The following is a 23562-nucleotide window of genomic DNA, read 5'->3' as shown; positions in this document are numbered from 1 at the left end:
TTGGCTAATTTTGCTACATTTGTTAAACTTTCTATGGTCTAATATTATATATCTACTGTTTAATATCAAGCTAGCTTATTTTATTTGACTGTGACATAGTTTGTTATCTCTAACTAGTTGTTTTGTGATTATGTTTGATTTGGTTTTTAATATAAATTTCATGTGCACTTTAACAAATATTTCTAATTTCCAATATGGAACTGAGTGTGTTTCACATTTAACTATGAAATTCATTATGACCCTAGACTTGAGAATCAAAGAGGAGACAGGAATCTGGAAAATTCTTTATCTCACAGTAAAAGTGTGTTCTTTTTCCTCCTTAAAAACTGATGTGATTAATACACTCTGAGAATCTACCCCCCACCTGCAACTGTAAAATGTCTGAAGTTCTCATCAGTGCTGTGTGGTAATTTGATTCTCCCTCTAATAAAGGGCTTACAAAGACAATGAGCACAATGAGTACAGAGGAGGTCTTTTCAGATGACTTTCAGATGACTTCGCAGACCCCCCCACCTCCCCACCCCTCCCAAGAAAAGACACAGCCCCACACTGACTGAAAGGAAGCTGTGGAAGCATTTCATGCTCATGGCTCCTGAGAACTTGGCCACTCCATTCATATCATAGCTCCACAGTCAAACATACTGTGACATATATGGTCCTTCTGGTCCTTCTAGAACAAGGCTGAGCTCCATGGGATCCTCAGAGCTCTGTGGAGAAGTCCCTGGGTTTAAAGCAGAGGGAAAGACAAAGGTCAAACATGTAGGGTTGGAGAAACATCTAAAAAATCAACTTCAAGTTGATTTTTTTCCTCACTCTTGATTTTTATTAAGAAATGTATATTTGATCTGAATAACAATAATTGTTTTTCACTAAATGTCTGTTTCTCCCTTTGAGAATTATGTCCGCCTGGTTGCCAGTAGTTGATGTACAGGCTGAAAAATCAGGCAGAAAATCAACACTTACTCTCTTTTTGGCCTAAATCGAGCTTGTGTCGAATCCATTGCAGCCAAACCAAACATATGCAAAATGGAGACAGGATTTTTCACAAGCTGTGGTGAATGCTTGTGAATGAGAGCAGAAAAAGGCACATTTGTCGCTCTATTAACATACCAACTCCTCAATCAGCTTAGATTTGTAAAGAACCTCTCCAAACCTTCAAGGGCCGCATGAGTAAAATTTAGATTGATGCTTTTTCCACAATTTGTGACCGAAAGCGTAAATTCGGCACAAAAGTCACAGTCAATCTCACACAAAAGTCACAGTCAATTTAATCTACAGAGCAAGTGGAAAATCTCTCTAACAAATATCACACAATGCAGAAATTTTCAGAGATTTCCATCCTTGAAAAGCATATTAAAAGATGCTGTTGATCCTTTTGTTCAGGTTTGTTCTTGGGAGAGAAAATTCCATGGCTTCCCATTCTTCTAGACAACAAAATGACTCCTTTGTGGACGAAGGAAAATTGATGCAAATGAATCCTTTATTCATACATTCAATTCCGGGACTTTTGTCTGGAGGCCTGTGAGCTAAAATCATAAGAAAGATGGAGAGTGAGAGCATTTATTGGTCAGTGGAGAACAGAGATGACCCCACTCACGGGTGACAATGAGTCCCTTTGGCGTTGATGTGGAACCATGACGTAGGGTGTTTCACTGTGACTGACCAACACTGCGGGAGGTCCAGCTCACGCTAAAGTATGTCCCGCATAAAACCCTGTCTTTTTACCCTGATAGATAAGGATAGAGAATTAGAGGGAAGTATTGACCAGGGAGAAACCCTGTCTTTTTACCCTGATAGATAAGTATAGAGAATTAGGGAAGTATTGACAAGGGAGAAAATGTGGCTAATTTAATCATAGTAATATATTCAATATAATATAATATATATATCCTAAAACAATATTTTATGTAATACATTTTTTTGACTGTTTGTTTATATATATATATATATAGACATTTTATTTTTCACTACCTTTTATCCTGTTAGCTCTTTCTTGCCTATTGAACTATTTATTTAACTGCAACCAGTTCTGTCTGTTTTAGGCTGCATTAGCTTTTTAAAAAATCTTAGAATTAGATATAATTCGATTTTGATGTGTTCTGCCATCATTTGATTTTTCTTTAATTATTTCTAGATTAACTAAATTTCTGGGTATTTTTTCTTTGGCCATTTAGGCTAATTTTTAGTGTTATCTTCTAAATCAAACCCTTTTGGGCAAATTCTTTCCCAGGTTTGTTTTATAATTTTTTAATTAAACTAACCTGACATGAAAAGTCTTTTATCAACTGTCAACTTGGAACATTTCCATGTCTGCCGTCACTACGAGAACTTCACTAAAGTCCTGTCTAAACCCCAAACACCTTGGCTCTTCCTCCTCCCTCTGATGTGGAGATTCACACACCCCACAGCACGTACCCAGCCTTCAACTTTTATTTTGGGCCAAACGTTGCAGAGGAGACGATTTGTGTGGATGAAAACACGATGTATCAATCACTTCAAAAGCCAATGAGACAAAAGGCTGGCAGCATCACACAAACTCACCCATTAGTCACCGCGCTCTCCTTTCTCCTCTACCACATCGCGGCGGTTCACCCTGTACTATCTGACACTGTAACCTACCGCCTGCTCCATTCAACCAGCTCAGAAACAAGCGGACCACTGTGCACTTAATTACAATAAACACACATCAAAGAGCGCAAACAGACTACTGTTTCTCCCTGCACCATGTGGCACAACCTTTTTTACTTTAAAGACCCTCCTGCTCCATCTTCCCACACTCATAAACTCACCGTTAATAAGCTCTGAAAAGTCTGATATTCAGCTTGTCTTTCTTTATGGGTCCCATCCTTTGCCCCCTGCCTCATGCTGACCCAGCCAACAGACCCCCTCTGTCCCCTCTGCGGCCCCCTTCCACCCTGGGAAGATGGGGCCCATAGCAGATCTACGACTGGGGCTCATTAGCAGCTCCCACCTGGAGGTGGACTGGGCTCTGACAGGAGACTCAAGGCTGAGGCCTTTATCAACCGACTGTGAGACACACAGCCGGGTCAGGACGGGCGACGGGTGACAGGACTCCTTAAAGCTCATAAACATGAAACAGAGTATATGATTGATGTTTTTATATAAACATATATATCCACAACATTGATATGATGTTTCTAGTACCTCTACCTCTGTCTGTTGGTCCGGTGGGAACCTTCTCACCAGTCGTCAGAATGTTTACATCAGTTAGCGCTGATGCTATCACCGCAGCAGCAACAGTCTGGGGAACGATTATGGAAATGAGTGTCTTCTTTGAAGTCAAGACCCCAGTGTCAGTGTCATCAGTGGATCAGACTGACTGACTGCACCTGTTCAGATCGGGGAGGTGTCGTGTTTTCAGTGCATCGTTCATTAATATTTTGTCTGTGATGTATACATGGGGAAGTTGTTTTTTATATATCAGAAAATGCATCTATTGTTTACCAGCAAACACTTGACAAAAATCTGTCCTTTTTTTCAATTTTAAGCTCTCTTCTTGGTCAGTTTTATGTATTTATAGGTTCATTTTAATCTTTTTTTTTCTATATTGAGTTCCTTTGTTGGCTCTTGGGCTAACGCTAGGCTACAAGTTGCCCCATATGACTCCATCTTCTTGGGTTGTTTGTAATAATTAGCAGACTGAAATTTAGCAATTATTTAGTTTTAGTTGTTAGCGGTTAACTACTGTCTCTGGTAACTTTTTTCCTGATTTAGGTCTATGTTAGCTAACGTTTTTTTAAAAGCTAAAGCATTTCTAGAATGAGCTGTCCTTTATTTTAATATCATAAATGTTAATACAATGAGATTAGAATAAGATTAAAATAATGTCCAAAATATTTTAGACAGACATTTTACGATATTCTCTCTTAGCTCTAATACCACATCCTCATCAACACCAGGATCACAGTTAACGTACGCTAATGCTGTTTCTCACAGTATCTTTTCATCTGCTACCTCCAGTGCCAGAGGCAGAAGGGGTTGTTTTCCCTTTTTTTTCCAATTATGTTGTATAATATATGGCTCCACTTAATATAAATTGTAATGCCTGCAAAGCAAATGGTCTCTTATCTACTGATTTATTATCCATTTTCTTGACAAGATTCTAGCATCACTTGCCCTGAAATCTGTTTTGAATAAAACAGTAGGGAAGACATCACGGTTTTAATCAACTGCTGCTGTGACCCCGGGGCTCTGTCCTCCAACAGACCGGGAGCCCCACAGGGTCTGCACTGGGAACAAGATATTATATCCAGGATAAAGATTTAAACAATTTTAACATCTGAACTCAAGCCTTTATTCATTTGCAAGTCTTTTGTTCCAGATATGAATAAAAAGCCTTTTTTTGAAATTATATCCAGCTCCAGGGTTGAGAAATGTAAATTTGTCTTCCCTATAATCAAGTTTTCTTGGTTGAGCCCTGAAAAAAAACACAGATTATTGTCACCCTTTGCTTTGGTCACATCAAAGCCTGGTTTACTGATGGTAGCTGCGAACAATGGATTGGTCATAATGACTAGTAAATCTCAGTCACGGACCAGCACATCAAGGACAATTAGCATTAGCCTTTCTCTACAGGCTCAGACCCTGAGGCAGGATGAGAGCTAAAGAGTGGCCTGCTGACTAAGCACATTCCACCTGCAGCCTGCAGTTCAAAGAGCTCCGTATCTGCAGCCCACTGCTCCACTCACTGCTGTCCATTTACCACCTACCCTTAGGCAAGACTCGCCCCCCTGCGCGCACCCCTCCACACTGCAGGCGACCCGGTGCTCCATCAACAGCATCTCAGCACATTCACAAAGCCTGCAACTGCTCTGACCACTGGCTGAGGCTGAGGCTACCTGCCAGCTCAGGGCCTCAGGTGATGTTTGAATGGGCCCCACTTGAGAATTTACCACACCTCTCTCCCTCCTCACAGCAGAGGCAGGAGGGACGTAGCATATGGCCAGCACTCCTGAATTCCCCTACTGTTTCCAGAGAATCCCAGAAGCCTCCAGGGTGATCGCAGCGTCATGCTTCCCTTTACTAGATTAAGTCTAATAATCTCCCAGTAACGAGACTTTAAATCCAGAGCGGTAAAAGATCGAGCCCGGGGGTTCACCACCACACACTGTGGATTCTGTTTTCGCTCTAAACATTTTATGACAGCAACTAGGTTTTAATGTCCCTCATCAACTTTCCCCTCATCTGTGAGAGGACGTGTTGTCTGTGCGTATAGAGTTGTCCCTCAGATGGGAGTTCACTGGATTACATTATAGAAACCATGTTGATGCGAGTCTTGACATCGGAGACCATAACATGCTAATGATGGAATTAAAGGTCGGCCTTACTGTAGAATGGGGTAATGCACAACCAGCAGGTCAGCCGGTGTTCTGTGTTTTCCTGCAGCGACTCATTGTACCTGGGTAGTTTTCCTTTTGCAATACAATACAATTTAACTAAAAACATGAGGTACCATTGCGTTGAATACTCTAATGTTTCTTCTCGCATTCACGACACAGTGGATACATCTCACCTCAAGTCCCTTTTTTGTTGAAACTTTTTTGACCAACTTTATGAATCATGGAAAACATGCTTCTCATTTTATATGAGTGGGAGACAGTCAGAATCATGGAAAACATGCTTCTCATTTTAAATCACTGGGACACAGTCAGTTAGTGTAAAAGCTCTGCTCACTTTCTGGTGTTCTGATGGTGGCATAAATTAAGAAAAACGTTTATTTTATTTTTTAAATTTATTTTGTCCTCTATTTTATTGATGTGTTTTTTCATGTGACGACAGTGTCAGATTGAATACAGAAAGTTGTGTTTTTGTTTGTGTTCTGTGGCAGATACTTCAGGATTATCATGGCTCCTTACTCCTACTGACGCGTAGACAATATTAATGCCATTGGTTACCTTTCCTGGGAAATACTGTTGAGTTCATAATGAAACAAGGACTCCAGCTGAAGTGTTGATTAGGCAGATGCCTTCACTGAGCCACAGGACCCAGCGTCTGGCCCCCGTCTCCTGCCCCTACGAGGTCTCTGTCCATTCATTCCCATGTAATTCATGGTCGGCCAAGACACAGCACAACATCCTGGTCCGGCTCCTCTCTCAGCTCCTTTAATTTAGAGGGGCCTTCACAGCAGTGGAGACAGCACAGGCAGGATGGAACCCCATTGATGGAGAATACAGAAAATAAATACAGCCTGAAAGTCAAACATTAGTTGATGACGCAAATCTTTTCTTGGTTTTGTACTGTACAACTGACAAGTTCTTTCAGAGATACATCTGGTTTTCCAAACGTTTCAAAACAGCATATATTATGTTAGAACTACAGAGCACATCCATATAAGGAGTGAAATAAAAACAGAAACATGTAAATAGTAAGTCAAGAAAGCTCTAAGATCAAAGATCCAGTTCCAGGTGACCACAAACAGCAACTACGATACAGAGGAAGTCACTTTTATGGGTTCATTCTCCCAGTCCATATGGCACCATTTTCCATACATTCATATGTGTAGTCATATGTGTAGAGTATATAGGCATGCAGTTCTTGCAGTGATGAAGTAAATATATTTGCAGCTATTCTTTTTGTCCTGTCATCTTTTTGGAGGCCACTGAATCCCCTCAGAACAACCTTGTCACGTAAGCAACGACTTTCAACATCAACATGTTTCATGAATTTCTGCATTTATTCTTTTTTAATTTCAGCAAGAAAATCCCACTAAGAAGGCTGAGGGCGGATGTGTACTAACCCATCGATCTAACATTCATTAAACACAGTAAAACTGTGGACAAAAACATTCCAATCTGGAGACAACCACAGTCTCCTCACCAGGAGAAGGGACCAAAAACAAGGTTTTCTCGGCTTGACGGTGTCTCTTTCCACCTTATGCCAGACAGCCGACTGAAAATGCCAGGAATGCTAGACTGTTGCTCAATAGGAGACCATGTTCCACTTATTGGCTACTGGTGAGCAGATCCACAGGCACGATGTCTAAGATGAGTTCCCACACAATGGGAACAGAACATTTATGACTCTTGGGCCATGGAAAAACTCACAGGTTCACACTCAGGACACTCGGGGCTCACATGGTCCCACTGCCACACCGGGAAGCTGACAATGCCCACATTTCTGAGCAGAGTTCGTACAGCTGAAGAAAAGGTCTCCCCTGAATCCAACCAGGCTGTCCTATTTGGAATGATTTAAATGGCCTGTTATTACCTTTCTGGGCCATTGTTTCCCCACTGGTATCCTTGTCGTCTGATGCCTTTAATTATTAGTTCAACCATCACTGAGCAGACAGGAGCCAGTGGAATTCTGGTTTGGTATTTTTACCGACTTGAAAAAATTTCTGAAGGCATCCTAGGCAACCACCATGAGGAGTTCCAACTTTACTGGCACTCACCAATGCACACCGACTTAATTTATTATATATATTATATTTAAAAATATTTCCTTGGTAACAAAGGAAATATAAAATAATATATTATTTCAATATAAACAAAATTCAAAGCAGTGTACATATCACATATCACTATACTTTCATCTCTGTTGATGTAAAATTACATGTAAAGTTTGAAACATGGACTGTGTGTGTGTGAGAGAAAGTTATTTGATTAAAGGAAGCTGAAAAAAATAATTAATAAATTAATAAGTTTAAATTAAATAATTTTAAAAGCAATTTTTGTGATATTTAATTTGCAAATCTAACAGTGAAGGAGTCAGTGCCTCACACATTTGGGTTCATGGTTGTGTTGTTTTGGCAGACCAGCAGCATCAGGTGGAACCATAAAAAGGTTCCTGATGCAAAGTGATGTGGTTTTACCATGTCAGTGGACTGAGCTGACAACAAACTCTACACAGATTCTATTCAGTCTTGGATCACAGTATCTCATCTGTCTGTAAAATAGAGCTGATAAGCAACTAAGGCACAGGACGTCCACTGTCTGTGTGCTGTATACAAGCTCTCTTAAATGTTCCGAATTCACTGTCACCTGTTTAATAATTCAAGGAGGTGATAAGAAAATAAAGATAAACATTTTAAGTCTCTGAAAAGATGAGCTCTATTTTACATGACTTCAGTCAAGCTGCATGGCATAAAACTAAAATAGATAGTTCTAGAAAAATATCCTGATGTGTGATTTAATTTCTACACTCACTCTTCCAACTCCACCGTCTATTTTCTTTATTTTTGTACTGATGACATGGTGATGAAACCCACAAAAATCTGTTTTTGTACTGTCTGTACTTGTGCTAACAGCACCTAAATGGCAAATAAACTCAACCTAATTCTAAATGCTCTGCTACAGACACATGCTCCAGAGTGAGAGATAGTTTTAAAAGGAAATGTGAATTAAATGTATAAACAATGTCTGTATTTCGCCTTAGTTTCCTATCTGTTAGAGAGCAGACAGATCAGAGTGGGGGTGTGTCCGTTGACCCTCAACTCAGTCATCTCTCAGCTTTCAGGTCCAGACTGCCACCTACTGGTGTCTTCTCAAAACAGCAAAGCCATCTGTGAATGGTGTGTTTCAAGGAACACGTTTATATTTTAACTAAGTTTCCTTTCGGTTTTAAGTTGTTTTCATCTATGAACTTATTTCTTGATAATCCTGCTGTGGTGTCTGTTTGTCTGTATGCATTTCACTATGTGTGTGTGTGTGTGTCAGTTGAACATTTCAGTTGCTCCTTTGCTGCTCTCCAGAAAGTTCATAATCAGCACATTAATTAGTGAACACCTTTGATGCTGATTACACTTTCACTGCCAATTAGAAGCGTGGCCACAGTAAAACCTTTTCATTGGAGCCTCATTTCCTCACTGCGGTCCATTATACCCTTCAGCTGCTGCGACCAGAACCCAGACGTTTCCCAATTAGAGCCATCTCCTACTTTAAGGCGTTACTTACTTCAAGACCAGGGAGAAACAGAGTCCTTTAACAAGTGGGCCTCCTTCTCTTGTTCACGTGGGGAAGTTTACCCACATCTGTCTCAGCCCCTAACCCCTGGAAGAGAGAGGGGTCAGTGCCAAGGCCAGAGGTCACCACTTGTCCCATTGTAAGCTAGAACCAACATGAACCCGAATCCAACGCAGCGGTCAGTGGGGAAACACTGCTCTGTTGGTTTTTGGGGGCCGAGGATGTGTGAAGTGAACAGGAGTTGTGCTTTAAGACATCTTCCTGCACCAAAGAACCTGAAAGGATCCCTTCAGGTTTTCTAAAAGAAGTAAAAGGACAAATAATTGTCCTGCTTTGTGGCTTCTTTTCTGCCGCATCAATGGTGCGGACACAAATAGAAAACAAAGCTGCGGCTGGAGAATTTGCAGGTGTGCATGGATGCGTGTGAACCAACTGGAGGAAGTAGTACCAGGGAGGAGGGAAAGAAGTTTATGTGACACTCGAGGGAAAGGTCCGTGTGAGAACGGATCTAGTTAGCAGCGTCACAAGAGATCTGACAAGCAGGCGGTCAGGTCGGGGCAAGGCTCGAAGCAGTGACCGTGGAGTATTCAACCACATGATTCTGAAAAACAGCAGTCTTACTCCCCTCCTGTGGCACTCCTCTTTTCTCTAGCTCACTTTCTTTCAGTGCTATCAGCAAGCCACCATCTATAATTGACCTGATTCCCAGATTTCTCTTCCTCTGACCACCCCCGCCGGAGCATGAACGTGAACGACAAGACTGCCCGCCTGCCAGAGGGGGGACACGAGTGTAAAAGAAAGTATTCGTCGAACAAGTTGGAAGAAAAAAATCAGCATAATGACGCACTCCCCTACCATCTTCACACACTTCTCCTTCTCCTTGCAGCCATTCCTTCTTCCTCCCGTTGCTCCTGTTCGCATCACAATCTTGATTAACCTCGTCTCTTACTCCCCCATTCCCACCCACTCACATTCACACTCACAAACATCGGCACAAAGTGGCTCGGAGGCCCCTGACAGATGGGGAGAAGGAGTTTTCTGGGGGTTCCTGTGAACAAATGGCACCCTGGTCCAGTGTGGTGTTGTCAGGGTTTGAATTGATCTCAGGACTACAGAGGCTTCTCTCTGCCAGTGTGTCACAATGGCAACAAGTGTGTAGCGCTGGGAGCAAGCTTGTACAGGCATGGGACCCATGGCTCATGAATGATAGCTTAGCAAATGGCCCTCTTTTCAGCGGCCTTCATTGTAGGACCATCTCTGCTTTTCTTTCACAGCCTACTCAAAAACCTCGTCCAGCTTTGTTGGTTTTATTGGGTTTGATTGGTTTGAGATGCTGAAATGTGTTGGTTTTTGTTTGATTTTGTACGTGTGAACTTTGCACTGAGGTGGAGGTGGTGGTGGGGGAGATAGTGGTGGGGGGTTGTATTTTTTGTGCAATTTTTGCTTGTTAAATTGATGGGCGCTGTGCTCTCACGGTACGCTCTGTGGAATGATGTAAAGCTATCTGTCATTGGACCAAACTGCTGAATGTGACTGGGTTTTATATGAATGGTACTTCCTGGGAGGTCGCAGTATTTTACACTGCAGCTGAGATGAACACCATGTGTGCAGTTTTCACAGTTCGGCCACGTACATGACAAAAAAGACCATCATGCAACTGTAACATCTGTAACATCCAGAGCCTGACGAACCTGAAGAATTCCTGAAATGCCACTTATTCAACAAACAATTAAATGTACACATTAACTTGTGCCTCTCTGGTCCTAATGTTGTATATTTGTCTAATATATACTCATATATCAGCATAATGAGCCTCTGTCTCATCCAGGCTCCACTCTGACCTCTCCTCTGACCCTGGGTAGCAGTTTACAGGCTCAGGAACAATCGTCCCATTGCCAGAAAACAACGGCATCATCCCTCCAGGCTCATTTCATCACTGTCACTTCTCCTGCTTCTGGTTAATGTTTCACCGCTCCTCCATTTTCTCTGCCCGACCTGAAAGAAGAAGGGGGAGAAGGAAGAGCAGCAGAGAGGCTCTGGTTAATGACAAAGGAAAAGACAGAGGGCGATCAATTGATTAGTAAACAAACAGGCCTGACAGGCTGCAGCGCAGCACAGGGGGCCGAAGGAGCCAAGTCTGCTTATCTGCCACCGCTGACATCTCCATCCATCATACCTCATTATCACGGCTCCATCAGGAGGTGAGGGCGGAGCTCAGCACCTGCCAGCAACAGTGGCTGTTTGGAAAAGTTTGATTTGGGGTCCAATGTTGACAACTTTGAAGAGGTTTGTTAAACAGAACAATATAACAGGAAGTGTTGTTATTTCTCCATATGAGGACTCTACAGTGTCAATATATATTCTATATTTCCACCAATGCATGACTAGTTTATATTATTAACAGAATTTTATAATTTTATACCTTGGTGGATTTATACTACATAAGTACTGATAACCCTGTTTAACTCCTGTTTAACTCCTGTTTAACTCCTATTTATTTTTTACACCCTGTTTAACTCCTGTTTAACTCCTGGTTAACTCCTGTTTAACTCCTGGTTAACCTACATACATATACTATAAACACAAGGTTTCAGTATTCCATTCCGTGGCATCTTTTTAATCAAAGCAAGTCAGTAACAAAATGTTAATGAAACACCACACATATAAAATGTTCAGACTTTAATGGATGGTATGTAGTGAGATGACTTTGTTCTTCCTCATAATTATCATAAATATTAATAATTTTTTTTTTTTTACACTTTCTTAGGAAAATAAATTCTTTGAGCCCAGAGGTCAGTGTAAAACAACGATCTGTCATAAAATCATTTCACAGAAGTTGTCTACTGCTAATTTAAAATTTTGCAATTTTGTTGCATTTTTGAATACATTTTTTGGTCCAATTTGTGGAGTATTACATACAGCAGTTAAAATTAAACCAAAATGTTGACTGACCATTGGATTGTTTTTATTTGTAACTGATAGAAATCAGTTCACAGCTAGAGAGAGAGCATCGTCAGAGGTGAAAGCTGTGTTCTGTGGTACAGAGACACAAAACATTTCTTTAAGGACCATGTGACGTATATAACTTCTTTAGTGTCAGATATTTGCACTATAATCATCACTATAATCATCACTATTGTCATCACTATAATCATCACTATTGTCATCACTATAGCCAGTTGTGAGGTGAAACCCTGATCAGCCCGTTCAACCAGCTGGTTCTAATGAGTCAATCTGTCGTCACATGTGAATCAAGAAGACAAAGAGCGCGTTGTTATGTTTTAGTTTGTTATTTTCTAAACACCATGTTTCATTTCTTCGGTTTAATCAGATACACTTTGATTTAAAGCTCATGAAGAGGAATACCTGCTGAATCGTTTGAAAACTGGAAGGAATCTGCTGTGAACTCTGACCCTGAACTCTGAGATCAACTGTTCTGTGAATGTGGAAGCTAAGTAATGTTTTTTTTTTGTTTGTTTCTAGCTGTTTAACATGTAGGTCAGAGCACAGGCTAATGTTCGGGGTCAGGGAGCGGAGGTGAACATCTCATACATACCTAGGTGTCAGGACGATGCTCGGCCCTCGCTCGCTTTTGTGTTGACCACTCTGCATAGCAATGGCCGGTACACTGGGATATGTTTGCGGAGGTGGAGGGGCGAGCACGTATTGTTGAAGAGGTGAGGTCTGCATATTAAGAAAACACAGGCGAGAGAACGGGCTGCTGAAAAGGCCTTTGAATGAGGATCAATTAATTTTCATTTACCTCCATTAGCACTGGGCAGGGATTTGCATCTGTGAACCCATTGCCAAACTGGCAGTGGTCTTTTTAGTGAGGGAGAGGGCCACATTAAGCTAATGATGGGGGGGGCAGAGGGAGAGACAAAGACCTGTATGTGTGGGAGGGCAGACCCGGCCGTCCTCTCCTCTCATTAGCACCACAGTGCCCTGCTCTGCTGTCACACAGGCCGGCCTCACAGGAGCATCATTAGCCCCAAGCTGGGACCATGTGGATGCAAAAAAATAAAATAAAATGAAACAAAGCAGTTGAAGTCAAATAAATTTAGGTTTCATTTTTTCTACTTCAGCCTTTCAGTAATGTGTCATGGAATGGAATTGTGTTGTTACTTTACGATGCAAATTAGAACGAAGGTCTGGGAAAGGGCTGCTGCTCAATGAGTTCAAATTTAAAATACCCTTGTAATATTATCATGTAAATGTCCCACTATAATCCACCATGATGGTGGTCTGGGAAATAATTGATGGTGCACTATGTACACTTCCCATATCTGTGATTAGGCCCTCTATGAATAAAAACAATATTTAACCAAATGGCTAATTAACCCTAAAATATTATTTGCAAAGCATTCCAACAATTATGTAAAAACAATCAATGGACATAATCATATTTACCTGCATATGGAATGAACTGTAAACCAAATGTTGGCCATACGTGTAGCAAATATTGCTACATAAATCATTTGAGTTTCAGTATATATATTTTTTTTCTATATGTGTATATATACGTATGTACATATATAAATATATATATTTGTATTTCCATAGCTCTATATATCTATTTATATTTTATATTTTTATATTGGTGCAGAGTAATGGGGTAAGAGTCTGTGCTTCATATTCCAAACGGAACATTTACTCATCTGTTTTATTGGAAATGTTTGTCACCTCATGTAGAGGGGGTCAAGGTCCCCCATCCCCCCAAATTGCCATCTGTGCCCATGCCAGTAATATGTCAGATATGTCAGTGAAAAATACCTGCATATCTGGATGATACTTGTCTCCCAGAGTACCACAGTTACTGCAGTACTGCAGTGTCCAGTTCGTGTACAGGGAGGAACCTAGACTGTATGTAATGGAGCAGAATGTATGAAGAGAGAAAGGAATGAAAGACAGACAGGGTCACAGATGTGACTTTACCACAACAATGACAGTGAGGGGGATAAAAGTGTGCAGACGTAACATTGTGGCCAAAGCTGTGAGCCAGCTGTTTGGTTCACCTGTTTATTAAAAAGGACTGTATTTCACAGTGTCTACAGGACGAGAGACAGTTTTACTGCACCTACAAGAAGAAGGCCTTAAACAGGGATTGATTATTAAAGGAGCAATAAATCACTCCTCCTTAAAATTTAAATTACCCAACAGCCACAAGACAAACGATCTGGACTATTCCTTTATCATCATGTTTAGTCATATTTGATGTTCTGAGTGGATGTTGCCCATTTTGTCCCACAGGACCACATTCTGGGGCTTTACATTAGAGTCCAGACATATATTGGAGTGACCTCCAGCCCTTTCCTGTACTCAGGCACAGCCATTCTAAACCAAAGTGTACATGACAATTGGGAGAGGGGACAAATCAGATGGCTTAATTGTTCTCAGACAATTAGACCATCACTCAAGAGAACTTTGAGCGAGCCAGCACAAGTAGCAAAGGGAGGAGGCGGCTGAAGAAAGGGATGAAAGAAGAGGGCACTAAAACACCCACTGTGTTAGAGGCAGTGAGAGGGAAAGCGGGAGAGGGCCTGCTATTGACGGTCCGACAGGGCCAGAGCAGCAGAGAGCAGTTTACAATACTGTACAATGCTGTTCTGCACCATTAAGTGGCGTGGAGGGCAGGGTCCGGACAATAGGCCTCTGTCCTGGAGGAGCAGGCCAGCAGCTCCAGAGGACTCCTCCTTTTCAGCCCATATGTTTGTGGCCACCTCACAGGATGCTCCTCTTGCTGCTGCCGCATGCTCAGCATCTGGACACAGGAGGTCCGGCGTCCTCCCTCAGTGGCCACTGCTGCCTGGAGAAGGGCCGCGCAGTCTCCCAGGAAACACTGCAGAGACTTGAAGGATTCAGGGCAGCACTCCAGAGATTAAGGAAAAGGAAGTGATTCTGGGTGGAATGAAATCCCAATTTTGTCGGATTTAGAGTCACAGAAATTAAACGACAAATGCCCCTCGCAGGAATGAAAAGCAGGGAGCCGGGAGAAATAAAAACAGAATTAGTTCACTGTTGATAACAAGGCCGGCTTTGTCCACAGACGTCCTGGACTCTGACGTCCAGCTGGTTCTATGTGACCCACAAAAGTGGAGTAAGCAAGAATTTATTGAGAAAGTGAAACATGGAATTGTACAGAAATCATACGTGGAGTGGAGTGTGTTCATTTACAGTTCTCTCTTCCCTTATTCTGCCAGTTATTTATTTAGTCAGAATACAGATTAGGGTTCATTTAGGGGGACACAGCTCTGCAGTTTTCTTAATTGTTGCTAATGTATCACATTAGGAGGTAAACAGAGTTTTTTGGCAACAATGTCAGAGGTGTACAGCTCCAAAGACGACAGTAGACGTCTGGTTGCAGAACTAAAATGAGTGTTTTAGGAGTTTTGAATGACAACTATACGTCTGAATGTCCCCTGCATCGAGGGTCAACTTTTAAGAGTGGTCTCCTGCTGTGCTTTATCGTGTATTTTCCACTAATTGGCACCGTCATTTACATAATGGCACTGGGATATTTTGAAAAGACCTACATCCATTTCTTATCTACAATTCTTCTTACGCTAAACAATGGACACTTTCATAAAGGCTTTTGTCCAAAACCTTCCTTTTGGTCAGGACATGTCCGAACGTGTCTTTCACTCACCCTAATGTACATCTCCTCTATGTTGACAACTGCCGTGGCTGCTGCCTCCTTTAGAGCAGTGACAAAGATCTGTCAGAATGATGGATTATGAAGCTGCCTCTGCCTGAACCTCCAACAAAAGACCCGCCTTAACTCCTGTCCATCCCTAAACAGAACCACAAACCCCCTAAAAGAGGAAAAAATATAAGCTGAGCGACCAAGAGTGAAAAGACGTTGGGGGAGAGCCTGAAGAAGGAGAATCCTAACAAGTGTTTACCCTCTCTCTGTTGCCAAGCTGTGGAGTAATAACCCAGCGTAGCGAAAGGCAAAGCCTGATCCAGGAAGAAAGGCGTCAGCCTGTGGGGTCAGGGGTCACTAACTCTGCCATTGTCTCTGACAGGGCAAGCACACTCCAGCTTTTCTCCAGCTTTCAAAGGCCTGTGATGGGGGTAGAAGGATAGGCCTGAAAACACTGGGTCAGGACCAGGGGCTTTATGGAAGTCGAGGAAGAAAGATTTGGACCCCAAAGGTTAAATGAAGAGCGAAAGGGCCCTTCTGTCCAATTACGGAGCGACAAACGCTCTCCCTGACCCCTCAGGGTTAAAGTTCAGCGCAGCCATTGGCAACGGCACACTTTGGCTTATTGTGGCCCGGATGAGATGAACCTCCGCTGTGTTTATTTAAGTGACACCCGGAGCTATAGGAGAGAGTATAAATAATTCTGGGACCGTGTGCTGCCACTTAGCAGGATGAATTTATGAGCCGGGGCTGAGACCTTTTTTTTTATCTTAACACTTATTACTCACGTGTACTCATTAGTTTACAAGTCACTGTTGAATGCTATGTTTTGTTGTTTAATCAGAGCCTTTAATCATAAGAAGTTTACTTCCTTCTTCAGATAATCTCTCTAAGAATAAAGTGCTGAATCTCTTATGAAAAAACAAAATCTGAAAACAAAATTTTGTCAGTTGTCAGTTGTTAGTGAGCACACACATCATCTCATATAATGTAAGTATTAGTTTAAATTTAAAGCAAATGTAGAAAACCAGAAGTTAATCATGAACATTAAACTACAGAGAAAACGCATTAGTGACCAGCGCTCTGTCTGCCAGGCACCAGGAAGGCTGGACCAGTTCTCAGGCCACTGGGCTCACAGACTTTATCAATGAGATGTCCCCAGGTTCAGAATGGCTGAGAAATGTTTAATGTGGTCAAGAATATCTCTGCATTTGCTTTGTAAACATTAAAAAGATAAAGACATTATATCTGACTCATAACAGAGGAAGAAAAGAGTTTCCATGACATTAAAAATGCCTGCCGTCGTAACGTAGTACAGATATGGAACAGCAGAGACATTACAACTTGTTGGATAATGATGTAAACTAAAAGGAACTAAAATGAATACTGCAATTTTGATCAAAACAAGGAGGGGTCACGCTTGATTACAGAGGACACAAGGTGCTGTCATTCTGGAGGAAACAAAAAAATAAAATGTTGACAAAATGAATCTGCCCTCAAAGAGCTGAACTGGAGCAGTTACTTTAGCACTTGGGGCGTTAATACCTGCTGACACAAAGGCCCAGTGGAGTGGAATAGTGAGCTTCCCATATCCGGAGATGGCTGGATTAGACCTGATCCACTTCCTCCTGATTCTGTGTGCAGCTGGGGGATTAAGTCGGTGAATTTAATCATCTGCATTTGTTAGGTTAACAAGCAAACTACAGTCGTGTTACCAGACTTAGTCAGAGTCCTGCCCATGGGGAGTTCCAGGCTTTCTGCTCAGAAGCAGAGAGTAAACAAGAATTCAAAGGCTGACCTGCAGGATATTCTTATTAAAGGTAAACATCTTACAGATTTGATTAAAAATGTCATTTGGAAACATAATAACATAACATTGGTTTTGTGTCAAATGTCTGTTCAGCAGAAGTGAAACTTCTTCATGGTCCTGTCCAGGTCTTTAATACCTGGGTCAACTTTTTCACTAGTATCTTGACATACATTCTAGTTGTTGTTGTTTTTCCTTCTTTCATTAAACTGTATATACATAACATTCCTTGTTCACACGAATCCTAGTAAACTCTTGCAGCACTGAACTATTTCCAAGTTACCCTCCAGAATGTCTGAGAAAATCCAGAAGTGAACCTGAAGACAATCCTTCAAAGCCCAGATGTGCAGCCACCTGGAACACAGTGAGTGCTGAAGAAAGCTTTAAATCTCTTCCTCCGCAGAATCCTGTTACCATGGCCCGACCTCACACTGATGGGGGGTGCAGGGGCTGGACATCAGGCGTGGCATCACATGGATAAATTACATATGCAGTCTTGATGAGTGTGTGTGTGTGTGTGTGTATTGTGGTTGTGGCTTGTGTGACAGTGTCATGGATGAAGAGGATTTTCCTCTCGCTGGGACTCCTCTCTGCAGGTCCTCCACCGTCCTCGTGAGCCAGTTTAAGCCTGTTGGACACACATGGCAGTGGTAAAAGGGGTGTCACTGGGTGTGAGTCCAACTCCCAGGGACTTACAGGCCCTTAGAGGGAGCAGGATGACCTTTAATCAGGGATCAGGAGCCCTAACTGCAGCTGGAGGCCCAGTGGAGCCTTGCTTATGCCCCGACCCCCAGTCAACCCCCCAGCTGGCTGCGCACCTTGAGGGCAGATCCAGAGAAAGCCAGAGGCCGGATGAAGCCCTCGGTGCAGGCATGAGGTGTACATTTATGATGGACTTTGTAATGTCCACCATTAGGATCTTCATCAGCACCGCCAGGCAGAGGGGTCTCCATCAGAAATGTTACAGCACAGTTATTTAGTAGTGAACAGGATTTAACCTTGGTCTTTTGATTGTTTTTACACTTCAAAAAAATAAATTATATTAATCAAAAGGAGCTATGGATTAATCATGATTAATCACGATTAGTCACAATCCTAATTACCAGGAATCTCCATAAATTAGTGTGAGCTGATAATGATTGGGTTTTCACACTTTCAAGTGAGCAGACAAAGAGTTTGATTCTATTCTGCTGCTAGGTTACGTTAAAAAATAACACAAGGGAAGATCAGGTCTGTAGTCTGAGTCACAAGCCCAGGGTTTGATGTTTGACCCAAAATCACAAGAGCTGGATTAATGTACTGTTCCCTTTTATAAATACTGGCTGGATTTGTTTTCATTTTTCGGGAAAGTTAAGTTGTGTCTCAATGTTAAATTATCAGCTTTGGTTTCTGTTTTTTTAAACCTAACTGGATGTTCTGGTCAGTGCTGCAGGTAAAAGTTGTTTCTCCCTGCGGTCACACATGCTAATCTGACCTCACACTAATACTACTCTTCCTCAGAGACACCGACCACAGACACACTCCCACGTGCACTGCTGCCATCTGAGGGAATGTCACCCCTCCTCCTCTTACCCCGGCTCAGTCACCCACCCTGAGGATTAGCCCCCTGCCCCCACCTCTGTGCAGGCTACCAAACTCTTCTCTCCTCTCTCCCCCCCCCCCCCCCCCCCCCCTTCTCTTTTTTATTCCTCATTTTACCCTCCCACATGCACCACCAGTAAGGCATGCCCTCTTTTCTTTGGCCACTCTCAGGGAGAAGAAGAGGAGGATGAAGAGGCAGGGGCTTTCACCAGGAACAATCTGCCAGGGAGGTGAAAAATGAGCGGGCACTCAATTAAGGGCTGCCCATTCAGCCTGGGGAGTGAGCCTGAATGCGGGCCCCTCCAAAGGAATGGAGTCCCATGAATAGATTGTCGGCCTTCATGAAATATTAAAGAGTGGACGGATTTCCCACAATATTTGTACACCTCCCTTTGTGGGGATTTCTCCCTCCATTGAGCCTGAAACTGTTAACACATCCGCTCTGAAGCGCGGCTCACAGACTGTGCTAAAGAACCCCACGGTCCAAGCATCAAACGCCACCTCCCCAACCTCACCTTTCTGTTCCCTGGCTGCTCAGTCTCTCATTCTCTCCCTGTCTCTCTCTCTCTCTCTCCCCCATGTCCTACTGCCCATGAGCTATTCATGGAGGGGATTACAGCAGTTGTAATGACCACCTGTCCTTACTCCATCACTGTATTGTGCTATGCTAGGCCAAGCAGTAAGCATCCCGCTAGCATTAGAGGGCCAGGGTGCTAACTGGTGACCCCTGTCTTCTACCCAAGCCAAAGCCATCCATGATGGTCTAAGTCTCACTAAGTCCTTGTTATTCATCTTTCACATAGTCTTCTATTGTACAGTCTGCATGTTGGGGGTCTCAACTGATCTCTGAACACATGGCTGAGAGTATCGTCTCTCTGCCCTGTGATGAACTATGAACTAATGCTCTTTCCTGGGTGTGTGAGGACTGATTCAAAAATAATTGGTGTATGTTATTGATTTATTATCATTATATTATCGTCAATGTATTGACATATTATTTAATACATTTAGCCTAGAAAACTATTCTTAGCCTTATATAATCTTAACATAGCATCACCTGACCTGAAATGTATTTAATACTGTATTTTACTAAGTCAAACACAGTCTGCAAGGACCTTTTTCTTCCTTCAAAACTTCAGTGAATATATGTGAGCTAACTGACCTTACACTAACGTTCATCAGGCCTGCTCTATTCTGGTGGTTTAACCCAGTGGGTGAAGGCAGAGTCAGCAGAGAGCACCACGCTGAGGTGTCCACTCCAGCAGAGCCCCAGCTGAGACCACAGTGGAGATCAGGCTCCGGGGTCTGGACTCCATATGCTGAGGTCTGAGGTCCAGGCAGCCAGCGTGGTCCCAGCACATGGAGGGCAGATGGGGGGCACATTAGTTCAGGGGTGGTAGTGGTAGAGAAGGTGCAGGAGTGGGGGTGTCTCCTGCAGCTCCACCAGCATTGTACAAGGAGGACAAGAGCTGAGGAGAACCCAGCAGGAGAGTGAGGGGCCTTTTCTAAAGAACGATCAACTGGAGCTCCTTTTCTCACACACCACTCACTCACTCACTCACACAGAAACACACACACACTTTCCTTGGCAGAACGACACACTAGCTGTGGCTGAAATGTGATTTTCTTGCACTTTATGAAACCATGTTCTGCCCCACGCCTCCTCTTCCCACCCACAAATCTATTCTGCACTGGAGATAAACCCAGCCACGTCGCTTTGTTTTCAAATCATCTGGTCCACATCAAAGTCACCCATGAGTGGATGGTTAGAAAAGGAGAGAGGGGCCAGGGTTGAGACATTGCTTTGGCTTTTGCCTCACACAATGCTTCTCATTTGAATTCCCCCATATATTGCTGATCACCCTTGTGAATGGTGCCCCTGATGAAGTGTTGTTTTTGTGGCTCCTCGCAGGAATTCCCAGACCCCGGGGATACATTTTCCTCTTTTTGTCTTTGACATCAAAGTTATGTGGAACGGTGCGTGTTGGAATGAAGACACTGAGGGGTCAACAGGTCCATCGCCGGAGGTTGTTTACCAACATTCTCACCAAGTCGGGCAGCATTAAAACTACAGAGTCTCCGCAGGGTGTTAAATAAAAACATTTTTCAGGCATTGAGGTGTTTTCTGAGTCTGAATCCCTGTCATGTGCCCTTTCATGCATTAGCTAAAAGGAAGCCCCCGCCCCATTGTTTTGATGAACCTTTAATTCACGGGTTACACCCCACAGTGTATAAACTCGTCCTGGTTCAATCTGCGTGTTGCTAAGGCTTGTTTTGTTTGTGTGGGGACATGGAATGGGCTTAATTAGATGTTGAACACGTTTTCTAAAAGGTTACACTCAACAGTGATATTTCCCTTGTTATTTACATAAAAAACTTTAAAGTGCTTCGTTAACATTGTTATCATTTTTTATATTTCGCATTTTCTTTTACAGTTTATTAGGTCACCCTGCCCCATGAATGTATCAAAACCTGTTTACAAATTTTCACCAGCAGCCCCATATCACCTTTGAAACATGCCAGTCTGCTGCCCTCTGCTGGCCAAACTAAGAAAATCGTACCAAAAGCAGTATGTAATATAACAAGTTGTATTATTAAGTATATTAAAGAAATATAAAGCTGAAATATAGCCGATACTCCAAAATATATAGCCGAAATTAAAATATGTATGTATTACGTATCTGTAAATACGTTTCACTACTTTGGTGAATCGTTTATAAGAATGTTGGGTTTAATTAAATTATGTAAGTTTAATTTCAATTATACTTTTTTTCTATTTTTTTTTATTAGAGAATATAATAAAGACAACTGCAATTAATAGATATTTATACTGACTATTACCACCAATAACCCATTTCCTAACATTACCACGGACCAACAACGGAAGTGTGTTTTTATTGTCTTCCACAAGATGGCAGTAGGAGGCAAATATCAGACGACACGATTTTCTGTATGAGAATTTCCACACAAGAAATAGCATACTACAGTTTACAGTTAAGAGTACTATTTGTATACAGCAAATACAGAACCAAAAAAGAACAATTAAAAGTATTATATTAATTATTAGCTTCAATTTTTAGAGATGTCAACAAACAAAGTAATTTAATCTTTATTTCACCGTTAACCTTCCTAATTAAATTAGGAATTTATTCCTTTAAATTATAAATTCATTAAATTAAAAAAGACTGCAGTAATGGATGACTCCTGGGTCATCCAATACTGCAGACTTTTTAAATGTATTTAAATGTTTTTCACTGTTTTATTATCCCGTTTTTCTGTTTGGTCATTTATTTGCATCTACAGCTTTGCTTCACACTGCGGTAAACAACACATATTTTCATGAAGAAACTTGATCATGGTCATTTAGGCGAGCATGGAATCTGGCAGTGTTCTCACAAAAATTTTAACTGAACTCTGCCAACTGGGAGAGGCTCTGGTGAGTTGATATGAATCAGTTGTCAGTGAGATGTCACACACTTCACAGCTGCCTGACATCAATTACAATGTTTCCATCTGCTCTGTGGGAACAGGTCAGGGCACAGTGTAGCAATTTTTTCAAAAGCCTCCAAATAAAAGACACAGGTGAAAGCAGGTTGGTGTGCAGGGAATCAAACTTCTTTCTCCCATCATGTGTAACACTTTACTGCACCTTTGATAAAATGTACTTGAATTGAAAGTTTAACAAAAACCAGAAGGTTCTCGTGTTGTTGAGAGCTTCTTAAGACCAGAAAATAATGCCTTTGTCTTGATAATGATGATCATAGGCAGGACTTCAGCAGTTGTCGACCTGTCACTGAGGAATCCTTGTGGACTTGGTCTTGGCACACAACTTGTTTTGGTAACTGACAGCAGGGTGCAAAGGCATTATTCCACGTAGTTGTTTTTACTTCCAACCTGTCACTGTGAGGAGATTCAAAACCGTCGACCCATGATTGATAATGGCCTGAGAGACGTGTGGAGGGTATGATGCTTTACTGGTCTTCCAGGGTGAAACTCAAGGTTCAGTCAGGCAATGGAGGAAGTAAAATAGTATTTATGTAACATACAGCAGAGGTGTTGAGCCGCCTGTACTGTGAGGCTCAGTCAGTTGTTCTGGACTGGTGCATCTGTGTAGAAAACATCTGTGCATAACAGGTATTCATGGAATGATTACAGTGTAGAAAAGAGACTTCTTGTTAGGACAGAAGGTTTACTCTTACACACAGGTTCCAATGTCACCTCCTAAAAATTAGACCCAAACACTGTGGAAACTGAAATCACAATTTATCTTAACTTTGAATTTATAAAGTGTTAAAGAATTAATTTGTCTTTCAATATGAAAATGCAATAAAAATTCAAATTATAACTTAGAAGAGAAGTAAGCAGTACAATGAGTACTTTAGAACTCTCTGGAAATAACTCTGGAAAATAATGTATTAATTCACTGCTTACTGCTGAGATTTGTGTTTCAGTATCAGTTGAAGTAGAGACAGACTGTCTGGTGAAAACTTGTGATTATTATCTGTCGTCCTGCAGTGGACAGGACTGCTACCTCACTGTGACTGTGTGTGGGAGGTATGATGAGTGATATCTGCAAATGCTGGAAGAACATCTAGTTCTTTGGAGTTCAA

Source organism: Cynoglossus semilaevis, chromosome 10 (assembly GCF_000523025.1).
Source record: "Cynoglossus semilaevis isolate Cse_v1.0 chromosome 10, Cse_v1.0, whole genome shotgun sequence".
NCBI classification, from domain to species: domain Eukaryota; kingdom Metazoa; phylum Chordata; class Actinopteri; order Pleuronectiformes; family Cynoglossidae; genus Cynoglossus; species Cynoglossus semilaevis.
The sequence above is the reverse complement of the archived record's forward strand: the minus strand, read 5'-3'. Positions refer to the sequence as shown.